Source organism: Motacilla alba, chromosome 1 (assembly GCF_015832195.1).
Source record: "Motacilla alba alba isolate MOTALB_02 chromosome 1, Motacilla_alba_V1.0_pri, whole genome shotgun sequence".
Classification (NCBI taxonomy): Eukaryota; Metazoa; Chordata; class Aves; order Passeriformes; family Motacillidae; genus Motacilla; species Motacilla alba.
Genome location: NC_052016.1, coordinates 29,904,797 through 29,924,794, shown reverse-complemented (window position 1 = coordinate 29,924,794; position 19,998 = coordinate 29,904,797). Strand labels below are relative to the sequence as shown.

The 19,998-nt window shown below is 39.6% G+C and overlaps 1 protein-coding gene across 1 annotated transcript in view; it reads right to left on the bottom strand.

Annotated features, from left to right (window-relative positions):
* The window catches only part of COL8A1 (collagen type VIII alpha 1 chain), a 90,431-nt gene extending 71,576 nt beyond the window's left edge, over positions 1-18,855 (bottom strand). The window contains exon 1 of the mRNA XM_038151369.1: positions 15,982-18,855. The gene's annotated coding sequence lies outside the window, so the exon portion shown is untranslated. The remainder of the gene's footprint in view (positions 1-15,981) is intronic.
* Between the last annotated feature and the right edge of the window lie 1,143 nt (positions 18,856-19,998).

Genomic DNA, 19,998 nt, shown 5'->3' with positions numbered 1-19,998 from the left:
TTGCTCAGGTTACAAAGGCACCATGAATGGCTCATATTTTGGTTTGTTCTGTTTTTATGGGTAATATCATCTGCGTTCCTCCACTATGTTTTGGTGCAGTTCTGTAATTCACAGAAAACTGTGTTATTTTCTCACTGGACAACTTTGTATATTATAAAGAATCATTCTTTCTAGTAGTACACAACTACTTTTTCTCTCCTCAACAGCAGACAGTTTCAAGCTTGGTCAGAATTTTAAACAACCAAAAGCTGGAAAGATGAGAGAGAAAAAGGAAATACTTCAGTGTACAGTGTAAGCTCTGGTTTATCACAAAATACCAGACAACAAATTGCATCAACCAAAGCCTAAAACCAAAGTAGTTTTTCCCCTGCCTCATAAACGAGTAACAGTCGACAGCTCTGGAATGTGCACTCCTCTCCTATGAAAACATTTTTCCACTCTGCCTTTTCCAAAACTCAGAAGTTCAAAGCTAAACTACTACATGTTATAAAAGAACAAATTTACCTCGACACTTAAACAAAGACATGAGTCAGTGTATTCAGATTTCTTGAGGGAAGAAGGAGTTATGTTTCTTGTTAAGGCAAGGTTTGCAGTAAAGAAGTTATTTTTATAGTTTTAGATATCTCCTTATAATTATTTATTCATGCAGATGTTCTGTTTTACTGCACAGTTAAAGCTGTAATTCATGCCCTTTTTGTAATGAATATATTAATTGAGGTTTACAACATTTCTCCTCAGAAAGCAAAATATTAACATCCTTGTTAAACCAGCGGGCTAATACAATCACAGATATTAGGACATATGGTTCACTATTATTTAGGATATCTATGGCAGTCTGGGAACCTCAGCAGTTTCTCTTTGCTCTGAAGAGTGATACCCGTGTTCTTAGAAATGGCATGAGCATGGTGGCCAGTGTGTGTGTTAAAAGCAGAGACAAAATGAGGTGGCTGTGGACAGCCTACATCTGGAAAAAAATGCAAGTGATTTTGTGTCCTCTTAAATGTGAGATGTAGAACATAATAGATTAAGCAGCTGAATTTCTGTATGTAGTTTTTAAAGCTGTCTACGAAACTTGGAACACCAGTTTCATTTATTTGGAACAAGTGGCTGACTCATTTGTCTGCCTTGAAAAACCTCTACAACTGTTCCTGACTGGAATAAGATGAATATTCTGAAAGTCATTGCTCTTGTGAAACAGGAAAGAAGTACAGAAAGTCACAGAGCTCCTGTTAATATCAATTTGGAATAAGTTAAAGGATGCAAACTTCGACTAGGTACTGCAGCAGCTATAAAATATCCACTCTTTCAAGAAGATTGATATGGCCAAGTCTTGTCCCTTGTGGATTTTGTCCTTCGTACAAAATTTGGGGTAACTAGATCAAAGGTCTGCTCTTATATTCAGACCTTTGACACTGAATGTTATATTCAGTAGGACGGAACCAAAATCAGAAAATCCTTGAGCATGGAGAAAACTGACATATGAAACTGTATCCAACAGCCCTTACACACCATCAGGATTGAGTTTTCCCTTATTAATATGTAAAGATTTATTAGGTCAGTCTCTAAAAGGAGCGTTTAGCAACTGTAGAGACAATATGCTCAAACTGAGTGGCACAATTTTTTTCCTTTAATGCATTTTTTTTTCCTAGCTGGTTCCTCTACCTATAGTCACAAGTTCTCTTTAGCCTTTTTAATAGTCTATTATATTTCACATGGGAATACAGAGAGGCTTTAATGCAATTAACATATATAGGGTTTTAAAACTTCTAACTTTTTCAATTGTAATGTTTTGATTTTTCATTTGTCTGTTTTAGAGGCCTTTAATGAACTGTATTATTGAATTAATTGTTGGTTATGAAGGAGATCATCTGTGGCAAATAACATTTCTAGTACGGGAGAATGTCACAGTCAGTTTTGTTGGATACAGGCATGTCACACTGGAGACAATGGCTACAAGCACAAGTCACCTGAAGAGGGGAACCTGCATTAAGTGGCCCACTGGGTAGATGAACCATGTTTGATAAACTTTGGAATAAGGACAAAAGTGAACTCTCCTTGATAGACAATAAACGAATTTAATTTTTAGTCATCATGCATTAAACTTCCAAAGTTACTAAGAAAGCAACACCAGGATATAAATGTCATTGAGCAATAGGGTGCAATTAGGAGGCAGTGCCTTGTTAGAAAGAGGGCAGCTGATTAGTACCAGGCCAGTGGTAGCTGTGCTGGCCTCCTGTGTGCAAACAAGGATGAGAAGGGGTTCCCTCCCCACTTTCCCTGGAGCCAAGCACAGTCCTCACCTACGAGCTGCTTTGTTTGGCTACATGGGCAACACAGGCAGCAATGCCTTACATGTTCTGCACCAGTCAGAACCACAGTTTGGGCAAAATCGGTACCAAACAGTGCAATAAGGATCACACAGGGCAAATATATTCCCTTGGCCCTTGCTTCCACCAGGGAAGGGCAGGGCAGGGACTTTCACCAGAAGTTAGGAAAACTGTGATTTATAATGTTGGTGGCAGGTGGAACAGGGGAGATCAAGGGAGCCAAGTATTTTAAGCATCTGTTATAGGCCTGTGCCAGATGCAGGATAGCAGACAAGATGTGCCATTTGTCTGTTACTGAATGGAATTTCCTATGTCCCTAACACCATGCAGACTCTGTTTATTTATAATGTAACTACTTCTGGTTTTGTAGAGATCATATACAGCACAATTCATCTTTTCACTTTCACAATGACATTTAAACACTTAAAATGTTATTTATTTAGCTGTGTAAACTCAGTCAGGAGGCTGTTTTGCTTTGTCATGAGTGAATCTGTAAAGGCTGGAAAACTACTCAGTTTAGGGAGGCTGCCTTTTGTAGTTTCCTGAAGTACAAATTTCTCCTGTCTGGGTTAAAAATGGGACTTGGGTTCTTACAAGTCCTGTGTCAGGCAGTGATTTCAAGTGATTGTTTGCATGGGCACAGAGAGAAGAATGATTTGGGAAATGCTGACTGTACTCTCCCGGCAGTGAATTTTCTTCTAATTCTAAGTGATTATATTCAATAAGAAATTCCCATTATTTCCCAAAGGAATAAGCAGGAATTTATAAGCAAAACATTTTCTCAGAATATGTAAATTCAAAATGACAGCTTCCTCGTGGAAACGCAAGCATTAGTAGTAAAAGGAAATGTTTCCCAATTCTTGGAGTGCATTTCTTGACAAATTCTGACAGAAACACAGACTTCCCAGAGTAACAGCCTCTCATAATGAGACTGATTATCTGGAGTTGATTATCCTACCTTTAAGTCTCTGTGCAATCTTCTTAATACAAAAGATGTAAGCCACAAATTACATTTAAGACCAGGAGAAAAAGTCAGTGCTGACGTATATAGCTCGAAAAGCAAAATGGAACAGCAGTACTGTCCCAAGACCTGGACTCCAGAGTAAGCCAACTGCACAGAAGGGTCCATCTTTTGCCTATCAACCTTGCTTACTGTCAGCATCCTTCCCTATCACCAGTGGAATTCCTGTTTGCTCTTGCTCCAAAGGCACATCAGGCTGGACTATCAAACCTGCCAGGCTTTTTCACGGGTCCTTTCTGGTACCTCTGCTCCAACACCACATCTCCCAGTCCTTTACCAGCTGGCTGTGTCCTGATTACCTCACTGCTCTGTGAACTAAGACTTTCCTTTGAACTGTTGCTAGATTATGAGGTTACAGGAGGTGACACCCAAGACAGACTTGTTGACCTGGCCCTCAGGTGACCCCAGCTTTTTCACTGAAATGCTTTGGTTTCTCTTGGACAGGAAAAGAGAATTTAAAACAAACAAATATCTACAAGATGGAAGAAGTGAAAAGTTGTAGTGATGAATTTACTAACAAAACTCTAAGGCCCACAATACAACTAATCATAAACCAAGTTCCTTCGTGACATTCCCTCTAACCTTTTAGGTCACAACATACATCAAAGCATGTGCCATTAACTGCCTGCATAAATGTGCTTCATGAGCTCATCCCTTCCTGCCTCACTTTTTCTGTTTGTAAAGCTTAAGCTGTATTATTAGACTGGGGCAGTGCTCTGAAGTCAGCTTCTGACAAGAGCTGTTGCAATAATTACTGCAGCAGATATCAGAATCAGGTGAAAGCAGCCATTCAACAAAGTACAAACCACAATCACCACTTAAGTTGTTTGCTATTGCAGGTACAGAACCAGCAAAGCAGAAAAATGTTCACACTTGCTTCTAGATGTAATCCTCTGTTACCAGAGTATCTCCCTCCCCCCCGCCCCCAAAAAAGGTTTTTCCAGTACACTTTGCTGGTTTTAGCTGCAGCTAGAAAAGATACAGCTGTGTATTTTTGGCTTATACAGCTTGAAGCTTGAGCTCAACATTCAGCAACAACTTAATCTGAGCTGTTTAACAAACTATTTTTCTGTAAACATTTTCATTCAATAGTTACCATGTGATATCTGTGCTCCCTTAAAGCATACTAGTGATGGGTGCCTTATCTTCATATTGCCTGACTGGTCAAATACTTACCTGGGAGGTAGTCTGAAAGCTGGAGACAGAGGCAAGACAGAGAACATTTAATGAAAACTGGATTCTGACATGGAGTCCTGCGACAGACAGTCCAACAAGCTGCTGCTGAGCAACACAGAGAGCAGCATCTCAATTGGCAGCTGAATGAACATAGTCAGTCTGAAGAAGTTGCTTTAAGTTAGCCATTAGCTCATGGCTTTCAAAATTGTCATTTGCAAATGGGCTCCACACAAACAGGTTATAAAATAAGGGATCCACGCTGGGGCTTGGGGGTTTTGCACACATTTACACTTTCAGGTACTCAGGTCCTTGCTTGAGGTTCAGGACAATCATAAATGTAGCTAAATCATAGAGTGTACAGAGGCTGCTTTAAGGAGGCTGCTGCTTCCCACAGAGGTAGTCTGGCCAAGAATAGCATGTGTTTCCTTCTCTGCATCCCAGTGGTTGCTTATGTTCAAAATGAATGAAATATTCAATGAAAACAAAAATCTTCACTGACACGATCACTGCTTAATATCATTACACAAAATAGGGTTGTCTTGCCCAAGCGTGTCTGGCTTTCTGAGAATAGTGGAGACAGGACAGTATTTGGATTGCTGCTGTTTTTTCTGAAGAGTGGGGAGGGTGTGCCTGTTACGGGGGCATGTTCACAAAGGTTTTAGCCCAGAAAGAAAGAGGTACATCTGGAAAGAGCATAAACCAGGTTGCCAGACTCTGGCACTGCTAGTAGAAATAATTCTTTCTCAGGAAAGTACCAAAAATGTGGCTGTCTGGTTTGCCCACAAGTATCCGGGCATTTTTCTTGGCAGGGACGGATACTGGTGGCTGTTTGGCATTTTGATTGCTGCCCCAACTAGTGTCTATTCTTTCTCTGCTGAAGATGGAAGAATACACTTGTGGTTTAATCACTGGCGTAGGGATTAGGCAAAATGGTTCTGCTCAGATTTTAGTCTGCATGCTTGGCCAGGTCACTTAAGGAAGAATTTTGAGAAGTGCCCAGCACCCACAAACAGGATCAGATTTTTCAAAAGCTCTCTGCCTCCACTGAGGCAGTGGACAGATGATCAAAGAAACTTTTTAGAAAATCTGTCTGCATGTGTCATTGTGAGAGCTACTGGGTGCTGATCACTCGTGAAAATCTGGTTCTCACTGAGATGCTCAGATGGGAATCAAACTCTCCATCTAGCTCCCATCATGATGGGAAGACACTTGAGAATCTGGCCAGAAGCAATCTCCTGAAATGCTACACCAGCAACTTTCTCTGTGCCTCAATTTTCTCTAAAATGAGAGTGATGCTGCCAGGGTGCTTGTAAGGATAAATTTATTAACCTGCTGTGCGTGAGGTTCTTGGATGCTTCTGAAGCCAGGAAGGGGAGGTGAAGCATTTGTAGCATGGGTCTTTCCAGACATACAATCATCTGTGTAAACATGATTGTGTTAAAGTGACTGGAGCAGGAGTCCAGGAGTCAGCTTTCCTCTGTGTACAATTTAAAAGCCTTGAAGTTCAGGAGCTGCTGTATTTTGTTTGTCTCGAACCCTTGATCATGAGTCAGGACTTCACCATGCTAGCTTTTGATCTGTAACATACAGATCAAATTAACTCAGCCTTAAAAACCTTTGTGCTGAACAAAGCAGCGCCTGGAAAATACATTGTAAAGAAATGATGAAGCTGTTCCATTCAGCTGTTTGCCTTCTGAACTCCCTGCCTGTTGAGTACAGTAGTTTTATCAATTTCTTTCCTCACATGATATTTCTTTCCTCACACAAGTGTTTGGTATTTTTGAGAGAGTTCTGAGGGTTCAGAATTTCAACTCTACAGGACTGGTTACTATTACACTAGATACCATATACAGTAGTATATTTGCAGGTGGGTTTTTGGATTTTAAGATCCAGGAATATTAACTTCACAATGGACCTTATTTTACTTTCCTCTTTGGTTTTTTTTTTTTTTTTTTTTTTTTCCTTTAACTTATAGCAGTTTGAGTTTTGCCTCCAGATGTGGAAATCTGAAAGGTCCTGAACATCCTGTAGTGTGTTCTGGAGCAGCCTTCCCTCACATGATGTGACATTTTCTTTCCAGCTGAGTGGGGAGTGCACCCCCGCCCCGCAGCTCCCTTCATTTTTGGCCTTCCAGCACCATTGGCATCTGTGCGAGCTAATATTGCCCAGATCCTTCTCCAAGGGGCACCACGGGCTGGCATGCAGTAGCGAAGCCCCGGGGCCGTATCTCTATCTCCAAAACCCAAGAAACCTCAAATGCATTGTGTTTCCATAAATGCTCCTCAGCTGATTGGCCTGTGGGGAGTTTCTGCTCTCTTCAACCCTTGCCTCTCCTTTGGGAATGGGAGGGGCAGGTTGTAAATGAGTTTTCTGACTGCCCCCATGCAGAAATGGTGCTGACACTGGAGCGTAAGGGAAACACAACCACCACAGGAGTTGAGAGGTGCTTCAGGGAGAGGGGACCCAGACTGACTGACAGGGGCCCTGAGCCAGGTGAGGGCAGAGCCAGCCCTCACCACAGCCTGGTGAGGGTGAGATGTCTCCACAACCTGGTGAGGACGAGCTGTCACCTCCCTTCCAGGCCATGGCAGCTTCCCTCAGGACTGTGCTACCGGCAGGTAATGGCCATGGAGTAGGGTGGAGCCCTCAGGGTGCCCTGCAGTTTGGTTTTGTTTTAGAGTAGACTACAACAACATTTCAACTCAATCGTCGCTAAATGCAATCCGCTTGTTGGAAAGTGTGGAGTATGTAAAATTTTCTTAGGAAAGGATGTTCTTTAGTGTTTTATCTTTGTATACTTTCAAGCCTAACCAACAAGATGGGAGATTAAATCCACAAAACAGAGAGTAGCTAACTCTGTTAGCTCTAAGCAATGGCCAGGGGGTAGAAAAACTAATTACTTGTTGGTAGAATTGCCTTGTTAAGGTTTAGGCCTTGATGTTAAAGTTTAGGCCTTCCCATGCTTCTGTCATCTCAGACGTGGGGTGAGGTTAACAAAGCTTGGGAAGACAGATGCCCACTGATAGCAGACACAAAGAACGCAGAATGCACAGAATGCAGACACAAACTCTCACTATCTTGATAGCTTTTGGGCATTAGGTACAACACTTTGTGTTTTCCTGAAGCTCTCTCAACTTACAGGCAGTTGAGAGAGCAAAAATATTTCTCCTCATCATGTCTGGTGGCAGAGAAGGAGAAGCCAGGAAGGAAGGGCTGCTGCACCCCGAGCTGAGGTCTGTGATGCTGAGTGCCCCCAGAAAGTGCCATGTTAGTTCCTCAGTCTCCTTCAGTTTGGGGGGAATTGCAGGAGCAGCTCTCAGTCTCAGCTGCAGCCACTGCTTTGAAGGATAATGCTGTGTGTATGTTGGGAATGTCCAAGCTAAAATCCCAGCTCTTGAAATGCGCTTGACAAGTGGAGCATTGAAAATATAATAGGGTTCTGTTTACTTATTTTTTAAATACTCATTTTCATGAGATAAGGAGTTAGTAAAAGTTCAAAGCACATATAGCAGAGAAAATGCCTTTGAGTAATCACGAATTTAATTTATTTTGCTTGCCAGTCCTTTTGTACTGAGCTCTTGACAAGTGTTTAGCATAGAAGTGAGAGATGAGATGTTGAAAATAGGGTATTCAGAAAAATAACATAAAATATTCATTGTAAGTGAATTCTAAACTCAGTGAAAGGTAGTTTTTGTGCTTGAAATTTGAATCAAAGAGCTATCTCGTCCTGACTGTGGAATAGAAACATTCCATAAGAATCACAGGCCAGAACTAACCATCACTGCTTGGATTTTAAACACTGAGTATTTGGAGCTAGTTGTTTAAGAGCAATCTAAAATTGAAATGGAATGAAGGTGACATTACAAAACATACCTGAGATGAATGGATTTCCTTTAAGCTACAATTTAAAAGCCATCTGATAATTCTATATCAGTGCATTGAAAAAAAAATTACTCCTGTAAATTACTCTTTAATCAAATATGACGACTGAATGTTAAATATACAGTTTTCTGTATAAACAAACAATGTTTTTAGCTGAGACTAGTAATGCAAGCTTAGGGAACAATCCTGAAATGTCTTCCATGTTTCCTGATGTATTAAGGTATGCTCAGATACCCAAAAGATAATAATAGTCTGTCAGAGTTCGTAAGCATAAAAACTAAAAAAAAATAAAAATCCTTGCAGTGGCAGCTTGGACAGTACTGTATAGACATCCTACATTTAGATAGGGTGGCTGAACTGGAAGAGCGCAGTAATTCCTGTAACAGACACAGAATGTCCAACTACGGCACCACTTTCTTCCGTGGAAGACAGGAACTGCTGCTGCATGTGCACCAATAGGAACATAGAGCAGAACAGTCCAGAGCAATCACTGCCTGACTTTGCAGGCAGCTTGTGTGCACAGCAGGAACTCAGCTCATCACGAATACCTTCAGCCTTCACTGCAGCATATTTTTCAGCTATTTATCCATTAGGCTGAGATAAGATGGGACAGAATCCTTCCAGTTGTTAATTCACTTAGGGAATTAATAAATAGGCATGGTAGCTCTTCTGAACTGACATTCAGCCTGTGATTACATATTAAAGTACTGAGGCTTGTCCAGTAACCTACAGCAGCATATCACAAGGTGTTCCTACAATGAATATTGCAGTCCTGGAATATCTTCAATTAGAGCCTAATAATGATTGCAGCCATTTTTGAAAGCATAGCTAGATTTTGCTAAGCTCTGCCCACCTTCAGCAAAAGACTGTCCATTTACTGTAGAGCTTGTGTTCTGTTTCAGTGGTGGGTTTTTTTTTTTTTTTTTTGGTTTTTTTTTTTTTTTTCTATTCTGAGTTAACCAGAACTTGAGAACTTGGCTTTGATTCTTCAAATCCTTTTCCCTATCAATTCAGCAACCACAGAGGCAGTTTGTTACTGAAAAGAAATCTAAGAATCAGCTTTGGCCAGCATTGTCTTGGAAAGTTCATTTTATTAACATGGTTTGGGTCTTATTTCAAAAACATTTTGACAAGGACTGAAATTTTTGGAATCAGTAAAGCACAAGAGACTTACTCCTAAAGGCCTAAGCTTTGCATTTTTCTGCAGCAAATAATGTGACATGCTACTATGGTAAATTCAATTCAAGCCACTGACTGAAAGGAAATAAGTACTGAATGTTGTCTTTTTCCCCCTTCATTTGCTAAAATATGTTTTGTGCGAATGCTAGTGCTTGTGAGATATACTTCCTTAACTGCTCTTTGCTAATTTGCTTCTCATCTATAGTGCAGGTGGCAGACCTATTAATGCTGGCAACACAAACTTTCCCCACACGCCTGCTTTTATTGCTCAGCTTTGACCTAAAGCAACTATCTCTCTTGACTTTTTGCTGAAATTTGCCAACAAAGGTCCCAGTTGTGTGTTTTACGTTAATATCCATCAACTGAGAGTTCAGCTAAGATCACCTACTTAATTTAAAAAGGAATACTAGGAAATATCTGAACCCTTTTTTGTTGTTGTTGTTGCTGCTATTCTTTAAGGCAAGCTGAAAGAGAATTTCTGGTCTCCAAGCTACATAAAGACTCTTGTTCTGATACTGTGTATTCACTGGAACTCCATGCATGCTGGGAAAAATGGAAGGGCAGAACAGAGGTGAGTTATGTGCTGGCATAAGCAGACTTGACTGCTAGATTCCTTTAGTGGTAAATTGATTATCTTTGGTTTGTGTGTCCCTGGGGCTGTGCCCAGGGACCTTCCATTCTGTCCCTTTGAAAAAACTATCTTGAGTGAGAGGCAAAGTAAGCATCTCCATTCCAGAAAATATGTATTACATACAGGTGTTGCTTCATATAATGAGAGTGGGTTTTGTTAGAGACTTGTTTTACTCTATAGAATTTTCTGTTGCAAAAATGCTCAAATACTTTGGTTGGAGTTCCCTATGCCAATCCACAGTGTGCTACTGTCAACCTCTTACTTTCAGAGTGAAGAATGCAGAAGTATATTGGTCTGGAAAGAGTGGTTGCTTTTTTAGTTAGCAGGAAACATATGCTGCAGATGTTTCAAAGTTCTGGCTTTTAATATACCTTTGATATCTACTATGTTAAGCTGTTAATTTTGCCTCATTCTCCCTTTAATAGGAGAGGTTTTATGCATCCTATATATTGCTATGATAGATTCCTAGGAGCTGAAGTAAACTGGCATAGCTGATCCAGAGGTTTATGATTTTTAGTGCTGTGGATATTTTTTAAAAACAAAACCTTTTTATTAAGTTTGCAGTACTTTTATTTTTTTCATCTCAGCTTTATTTCAAAGTGACTGCATAAATTGTATGACTTGTTTCTCCAGTTGTGTAACCAGGTTATATAGGCCTTATCCTACAGGAATGGAAAAGAAGCAGTTAGGATCTTTTTCTATATATTTTTCTATATTGTTTTGTGGTGCAGTTTTTTGTTAGTTTTGCTTTTTTTGGGTTTTTTTTTTTTGGGTTTGTTTGGTTGGTTTTTTGGTTTCTTTTCGGGTTTTTTTTTTTTTTTTGGTTGGGGTTTTTGTTTGTTTGTTTTTTGTTGTGGTTTTTTTTTTAAGGTTAGAGTGTTCTTTTTGGTACCATTTACTTCTTACTTGCAAATGTGGAGTTCTCAGAAGCTGACATTTCGGAGTGCTACTCTTCAGGATTGCCAAGAATATTTGCACTAAGTGCCCAGATGTCTCTAAAATGAGTGCAATGAGCACACACACACACGTCTTGAAGAGGTGGAAAAAGCAAGGTGTGCATAAGATGCAGAACAGAAGGATGCCCTAGTTGTGTAGAATTATGAATGACATAGCTGCTGGCATGCTTCCAAATCCAAAGTGGAAAATTTCTTACCTACCAGGCAGTCCATATTATTTTTGAGTGCCCTTATGTTGAATTCAGTGTGGTTGTTGATGAGATCCCAATAAAGAATGATATCCACAGACGTGCACAGACACCACAGTCATCAGTTCACCACCAGCTCACAGCACTGAGAGTAGAACTTCAGACCTTCGCCTCCGCAAACACAGCTGCTCATCTGGCCTGGGGTTTGTAGCCAGCAGAGGGAACTGATAAACACTCTCATAGGGCTGCTTTATGTGTTTTTCATAACCAAGAGAAGCCACTGAGTCTCACTCCATTCTGAAAAGGGTCCATGTAATGTCACCCCTCAACAGCTTCATCTGCCATTCATAAGCAACAAACTTATACTTATCTTGCTTTTGCTATAAAATATGGACTTGCATGAAGTTTTAATCACCTAAAGATGTCCCAAGACTTCATAGTGGTATTAACTCCCTGCAGTGCAATTATGAGACATTAAATTCATTACACATCAAGACAATTACAGAAACACATCCAACATTTCAGGAGTGCAGGGAGAGCAAGCATAATTGTTTACTGGTGACTACAGGGAACAGGCATAGATACTGCTCAATACCCACAAAAAGGCTGCAGAACCAGGAGTCATCATTATCTTTTTGAACATATATATAGATCCACAACTTTTTCTGGGGTTTCTGTTTGCCGAGGGAAAGCCACAAAAAAAAAGGCAGCAACACTTGCACAAAACTCTAGAAAATGTAAGTGGCAAAAATAAAGAACTTTTGTACAGTTAAGTACAGATGTTTGCTGGTTTTTTTAACAGGCAGAACACACCACCTCTAATGTTTTTGTATTGTCTTGTTCCTCACTACATTACCTCCACTAAACTATTGTTCTTTTAGGAATATGACATCAGTGTAAATTAAAAATTACCTCCCTCTAGAAGGAAAGAACCCATAGCCTACAATAACTGGAAGGCGAAAGAAGTAAGGGAAAGTATAGGCATGTATATAAGCTTAAGTGATAAAACCTAATCTTACCTCCCCTGAGATACGTAAGGGTGCAGAAAATTCTGCCATACAGATATGCTCATCGATATATAAAAATTGTCTTCTGTGGCAGATAGTGAGATGACCATTACTGGTTTATTTTCTAGTCCTCCAGTTACCTGTCACATGTTCACTACTTTCTCTATGAACAATGCATGCTTAGTAGTAATTTTTAAAGTTAAAAGAGTAAGAGACAAAGCCTCTATTGCTAGGGTAATAACTCTGGAAATTGAGTACTGGAATTTGCTGCGTAATGTGAGGTTTTTTGTTTATTTCTTTTTGGTTTTGTTTTGTTGGCTTTAAGTTGTTGTTTTTTTTTTTTAAATTCAGTATTTGCAAGGCCATAGGAGCAGTTATGAATCTGTACCCTAATAAATTAACTTAAGGGCTAAAAACTAGAGGGATAGGACAAAGTTGGTGGTTGGGGCTTTGTTTTTTGTCTGTTTGCTTGCTTGCTTTGTCTGTTTGTTTGTTTTAATGGGTATGAAATTATATCCTGTATGTTTATAGCAGGGAAAAAGAAAGGAAGATTAATATTAATGTCCCCTACAAGATCCTTTCAATAATTTTGCTTAAGCCCTATGAGCTTCTCTTTGAGCTTTTTACTGCTGCCGAGTTACCAAGGCTGAGTTCTACAGTCAGATGTTGTCTATGATTTCTGGTCCATGGCAGTGGATCTCTGCTTCCTCAGCCTGCCAGGACTGGGCTGGTCTCCTTTAACCACAGAGTGTAAGAAAGAGATGAGCATTTGCTTATTTATTTGTTTATTTACACCCTGCAAGAATGATTTATTTGTAAATCCTGTGAAGGGATTTGTAAAGGGTTTCACAGGAATTTTGAAAGTGTTAGGAGTAAATTACCTCTCTCAAGATTTGTCATTGGAACTTTCCCTGGTGTTCAGCCCTAAAGAGTTATGCAAAGAAAGAGAAGCTACAAAGGGGTGGACTTTATAAGGCTGAATACAAAATGAAGTGTGGGATTAGTGCTGTCTTGGAAACCAGAGGAGCTAATCTGACATTCTTCCATGAATTTTCAGTGTGACCTTGAGTAAAATAATTTATATATTTAGTGACAGCAGGACCAGAGGAAAACATAATCTCTCCCTAAAGAGAGGTGTGAAAGTAAATTCCTGCAGGTAAAAATTTCTCCCAAGCAGTGGTAGTGGCAGAACTATGTATAAGCACAGAGTGATATTTATCCTCTGTTTCTATGTATCTAGTCTAGCACTTTAGACAGAACTGGGAGTTACACTAGTGGATTAAGTAGATATTACTGCCCTAAATAAACACCTAAAAACCTAAGCATAATTGCCAGGAGAAGTGACTTAGCATCCCTGCTTAACACTTAACTAGTCTTTGGCTGAAAAAATTAATATAGTCTCTTTACCTTTAGTATTTTTAAATGTCATTATCATTATTCAAAAAATCTGAATTTCTTGCTCTCCCAGTGATTCCCTTCCCCCACCCCCCCCCCAATTCAGGTTGTAGCATTACTTTAAATAGTATTTTCATTTTAATATCATTCATTTTAATTTTAATATGTGCTTTGATCTTGTAAAAAGGAGTTTCAGATGAGCACAGAGGTCAATAAATGCATTCTTAGACAACTGAGCTCTCTTGGGAGACCTGCTGGGCGAAATTTCCCTTCATCCCTTGCTGCAAAGTGATGCTAAGCTGAATTATCTACTCAGCCTGAGAGAAACTGCTTAGAGGAGGTTCTGATCTAAATAGGATGCGTTCCTTTGAATAAAGTTTTCTTAATATGTCCTGCAATCCATTTTTCAACTGCCAAAACATTACATTTCACAGCAGGTTTTAATAAAAGGTATTTTGCTACATACACATTTCCTGTGGCAAATGCATTTTATTTTCCATGAAATTTGCTCTGTTAAAAAATTTGATTTATCTGATAGAGTAAAATTCTGTGTGAAAAAATGAGGCTTTGCTGCCACACTGTAGACCTAAATTCTGTATGCATTGAACTCAAAATCACATATCTGTGTTTTACAACAGGGATGTTTTTGGAAAGGGGAGGTTTGCTGTAAAAATCACATGTTAACTAAGAAATAAAATTTTGTAGCTCAGAGTTATTGCCAGTTATGAGGAAGACCATTGGGCTCTTCCTGTCTTCTATGGGCAATTTATATTAATTACGTGGATGCAAAAATAGTCTTACTGTAAATTGCTGTAGAAAACACTGTACTTTTTTTTTTTTTTTTTGAATAGTTCAATTTATTTGGGTTTTGGATTTTTGTTGTTTGGGTTTTTTTAAAGATACTTATGTAATCTTGCAGGCAAATAGCTGAAGGCAATGTTTTTCTTTCCCCACTACTTAGAATAGATAACATATAAAATCAGAAAAAATCTTAGATACAGTATACAGAAAAGGGTACTTGGAGCAGAGTTCTGCTGTTACACAGTACTATAACTTAAAATATTGCAGCTAGTGTGAATACAGTTATATATGGACATAATTATTTTCTAGAGAAGACTTTATATTTGTGAAAGACCAACAAGGATTCAGTTTAGAAAGAGAATTAGACATTAAGAAGAAAATACCACTATTTAACTGAAGACTGTATTTCTGTATTTACAGACAGCATTAACTGCTGCTTCTGGCCACTCATGCTTTCCCTCCTCTCTGAGCACTGGAGAGAGGCATTGTAGGATTAGGATTTCTGTGATGGAATTTCTTTAAACAGGTGACTGTGTGTGCTAAAAGTGCACTGACTCACACAATGTGAAAAACTGCTACTGGTCACTAATAGATTAATCTCTGTGAGGATGAACAGATGCATGGATGGGAATGCAAATATAGTTTTGAAACCACTTTTAAATGTTTTAACTGTTCAGTAGCTGTCTCTGAGGCACTTAACTATTCCTTCCTCTAATACTAGAAATGCCTGTGTAGGAAAACTGCAGAAAAATATAAACAAGCTGATCTAAAAGTTTCATAGAGACACAAGGTCTGTTGTTCCAAAAAACAGGACTTTGCTTGTAAAATATCTACTTTAAGTATATTTGGTACAATATAATGAATTCCATCTCTTATTACTGTGCTTCTGTGAGGGTTTAAGTTCCATCACACATTTTCTAAAGGCAATGAAACCTATGAAGATGCACTTCAGACCCAAGATTGTCTCAATCTGGCTAGTCAATGACATTAGCAATAAAACCCAGTTCCTTCCTTAAATTAACATTAGCCACTTTTTTTTTTCCCTCAAACAGAATTTAAGGAAGCTTTACAGTGATTTTTTTTTTTCATAACTTGACTGGACTGAGAAGGAGACTATTAAGAGGGATAATAAATCGCTCTAATTGGTCTGGGTATACTAATCTCTTCAAAATCCATCAGAAAGGGCGAGAAGACCTTTTCCCAGCCACAGTGTTTCCCAGCAAGCAAGATCTGTTTTTATTTCTCTGCTAAAACAACAGACTGTTACTAACTTAAATGTCAGATGACACTACATCTGGGAAAAAAAAAAAAAGTGGGGGGGGAGCCAGCGCCACCCAGCAAGGCAGTGCTCGAGTTCACATTAAGACTTCCTCACAATCGCTGGTTAGAACAGAAACCTGAAGTAGCAGTAATCTTACCTTGAGTACACAAGATCCAAGGAGAGAAGATCACTGGCTCAAAACAGTGGAAGACTGAGAAAGTGCTCTGATCTGCTGCTGGTAGCGTGCACTTGGCTTTTATGTGCAGGTGGGAGGAGCTGCTCCCTCCGGTAGGTGGGCAGTGAAGATAGCAGGCAGACAGCCTTCAGAAGGCACTGTAGAGATTTTTGCTCTTTGGGGACAGAGAGAGGGAGGAAAAGCAAGCTGGATGGCATATACGTGAACCATAGTGTTGGATTTATTTGCTGCAGGTTTTTTTGTTTGGTTTGGTTTTTTGTTTGTTTTTCTGTAAATCTGTAGTTAACTTAAGACTTTCTACTGTATTTATTTTTCTAAATCTGAATCTCTGAATTATTCCAGTTGCAGTTACAATACTACTAGGTCTCACTTCATCTGTTGGAAGGATTTTTGTGGCAGTGAGATACAAATGCAGTCTTTATCAGAAAGGTCAGTGTTTCCCTTGCTGAAAAGGGATAGCTATGAAGAATCAGCCCCTTGATCTTTGAAGTTGTCTGTTTTCTCAAGGATTGAACTTCCTTTATATTCCAAACATCTGCTAGATCTCAGCTCCGGAACCCTCCTAAGTTTCTGTTTTGCTGAGCTGCACAGCTTTTTCTTGAGGCAGCTGTAACATGTTCCATCTACACACCGACTTTCTAGCAGTTTAGTTTAGAGGAGTTTTATTGTTCACTGTGTCTGAGTTCTAAACAATTTTCCCAACTGGTATCCTCAAAAGGCAAATGTAGCCAAAAAGACAAACCAGTAGGAATACGCATTCCTGGTGGTTTCTGTGTAAAATCATTCATTGTTCATTTTAACTCATTCATTGCTTTCCACTCAGAAGAGTGGATGGCACAGATTGCAGACACTGGCTCCTGCAGGTGAAACAGTTGTATTCATCTCAAATACACTAATTCTCTGTTTTTTGTATCTTCCTGCATGAGGCATCTGGGCCTGTATTATTTTCCATAACACACAAGTAAAACCTGTGTCATATTGGAATATATAATAGGTGGAGAATGCTGGAAAGATAGAATAGCAAGGGGAGAACAGTAGTGTGCAATTAAGGGAAAGTCTAGAGGTCCATCCTGACTTAAAATCTGGGAAGGAGTGGGAAGAAAAATGAATGAGTATCTTAGTTGTAGAGTTGAGATAAGTTTGTAGCAGAGCTTGTGGAGATATGATATCTACTAGTTCTTTTGCAAAAGGGCCAAACTGATAAAACAGGCAGTACTGAGTGAATTGATCAGAACATAGTGAGTTGCATACAACTTTATTTAGTCTTGTCTTTTTAGAAAAAGGCCTTAAAATCAAGCACCCATCAACTTGGATGACAGAGTTATGTGGCAAAAGAAGTTGCATAACCCTGGTGATGTAGCCTCTGAGATTTGGAATTGTTAAACTGAAAAGGACTGGTTTAATTGCTAATATTTCTCACAGGTATTGATTTGCTGTTGGCTAGGGCATTTTCTACATTATTGCAACTAATTGGGAAAAGAATTAGAGTTATTTTGTTATTTCTGCAGCACTGGAAGTATTTTTACAGCTCTAATTAAGAAATGAGTTTCTGCTGTGAAGAGATTACAGCATGCTTTTAGGAAGGCTACACAAACTAAATATAACATGGGAATAGGGAAAGAAAGGGTACAACTTACTGCAATAATTTTATGTAGTTAGTTCAGTTATGGCACTTGGTAGTTCAAGTTCAAGTGACTAAGTGATATGCATAAAGTGGAATTCTACTTAGCTAGCATCTAAATAATCAGATGATTTGGTACTCAGACAAATCTAGGTTGAGATTTTCAGATGTTAAAGAGTAAATATGTATCCTTGTCCTTGTTTGATGATTAAACTGCTCTGCTCTCTCAAACTTGCTGAGCTTTCTGTACATCCCTTCTAAAATCAGTGGATATTTCTAGACACTCAATACCTTCAAGAGGTGAAGTTCTGGTTTTTTATCATCTTGGGAAAGAAAGTTTGAATGTAAAGGACCTACTATATGTTGGTATATTTTTTGTTTGTTTTTTTAACTTCTGACCACAAGCTTCGGGTGCTAAGCACCACTTCAGTTCTCGGAACTGAGTTAATACTCTTCCCTGCTCTGTGGGTTGCATGCACTGATGACATGTCCTATTGTACTGCAGACTCAAGGATAGCCTTACCTTTTTCTACTTCTAGAAGAGAATAATTAAAGTTTTTCTTTAGTTCCTTCCTTTGGGGAATCCTAAAGCACTTTACAAGTGTTAAATACTAATGTATAACATGGATAAAAAGTATTAGACCTATATTAAAGATTATTAAAGCACCATCATGATGAAATTATATGTAAGATTATCTGATGAGGTTACAACATTATGCAGAGACTTTGTAGAATTAATAATTCCCTGAATTGGAAGGAGCTCACAAGGCTCATCAAAGACCAATTCCTATCTCTGCATAGGGCACTACAAGGATCCCACTCTGTGCTCGAGAGCCTTGTCCAACACTTTCTGAACTCTGCCAGGCTTGGTGCTATGACCGGTTCTCTGGGAAGCCTGTTTCAGCACCCAACCACCCTCTGGGTGAAGAACCTGTTCCTAATATCCAACCTAAACCTCCCCAGACACAACTTCAGGCCATTCCCCCAAGTCCTGTCACTGGTCAGCACAGAGAAGAGACTGGTTCCTTCCCCTGCACATCCACGTGTGGGAAAACTCCCCTCAGTCTTCTCCGGGCTGAACAGACCAAGTGACCTCAGCCACTGCTCATATGGCTTCCCCTCAAGGCCCTTCACCATCTTCATTACATTTCCCTGGAAGCTCTCTCACACGTTTATATCTTTCTTACATTGTGGCACCCAGAACTGCCCCCAGCACTGGAGGCAAGGCTGCCCCAGCTCAGAGCAGAGCAGGACAGTCCCCTCCCCTGCCCAGCGCTGATGCTTGGCCTGATGCCCCACAGGACAGGGTTGTCCCTCCTGGCTGCCAGGGCACTGCTGACTCAGGTTTCAACTTTCCATTGACCAGGACCCCCAGGTCCCTTTCCACAGGACTGCTTTCCAGCCTCTTGTTCCCCATTTTGTAAACACACCCATGGCTGCCCTGTCCCATGACCCGTGGGTTTCTGGTCACTGCAACTCTTATCTTCCCTAATGAGACTTTTAGTAGATGAAACTTTACCAAAATATCTGTGGGAAACTTGAATTCGGTCATCATACAATCAGCTGGATTTCAGGGCACACTGCCAGGCTGGACAGTAAATTCAGTGTGGACACATGGCAGGAAAGGTTGTCATGTTCCTATGACCAGGAGTGATGTCTAAACTTTCCATTTCCATCTGCCTTCTAAAAATAAAGCTACTTTTTCAATAAGACCCTCCAGCACTCTAGCCCTCTTACTCCAGTCTTGCCTCAAAATATCTAGATTGGTTTGCTATGTGCTTGAAAGAATTGTTTGAGGCAGCCTGTCCTTTCCAAAATCTGTATCAGGTACTTGCTTTACTTGAGGGTAGGTCTATACACATAGTGCAGAACAGAACTGCTAGTAACGGAATCAATTTAATGAAGTACTCATACTTGGATAGATGGTTCATCACACTTTTGAGAACAATGCACATTTTCTTTTCAATGAGTTAAGTAGTAGAGTCTTCTCTAGAAAAGTAGAATCTTTAGTAGTAGAGTCTTCTATTAAATTAAATTAGTTCTAGCCTACAAAGTGTATGGGAAAGAGCAATTATTAAAAGAGGCGACATCATCCTTAAGAGACAGGTTAAAACTATTGCTGTACAATTGACATGCATTTCACTCTGTGTCTTTTAAAAGGAGACAAACCAAAATTCCTACATTTGTTCCATAAAGGAATTGATTACTCCCAGTTTGCCCTGAATGTGACAGAGCTAAAAAAATGTGACCTGATGTGTTGGTAGTGGAAAGAATAACCATGGACAGACTGGGAGGTTAAACCTCTGGAGATAAATGACTGTTTATGTAGCATCATAGCAGTAGCTCGGATAGGTGGC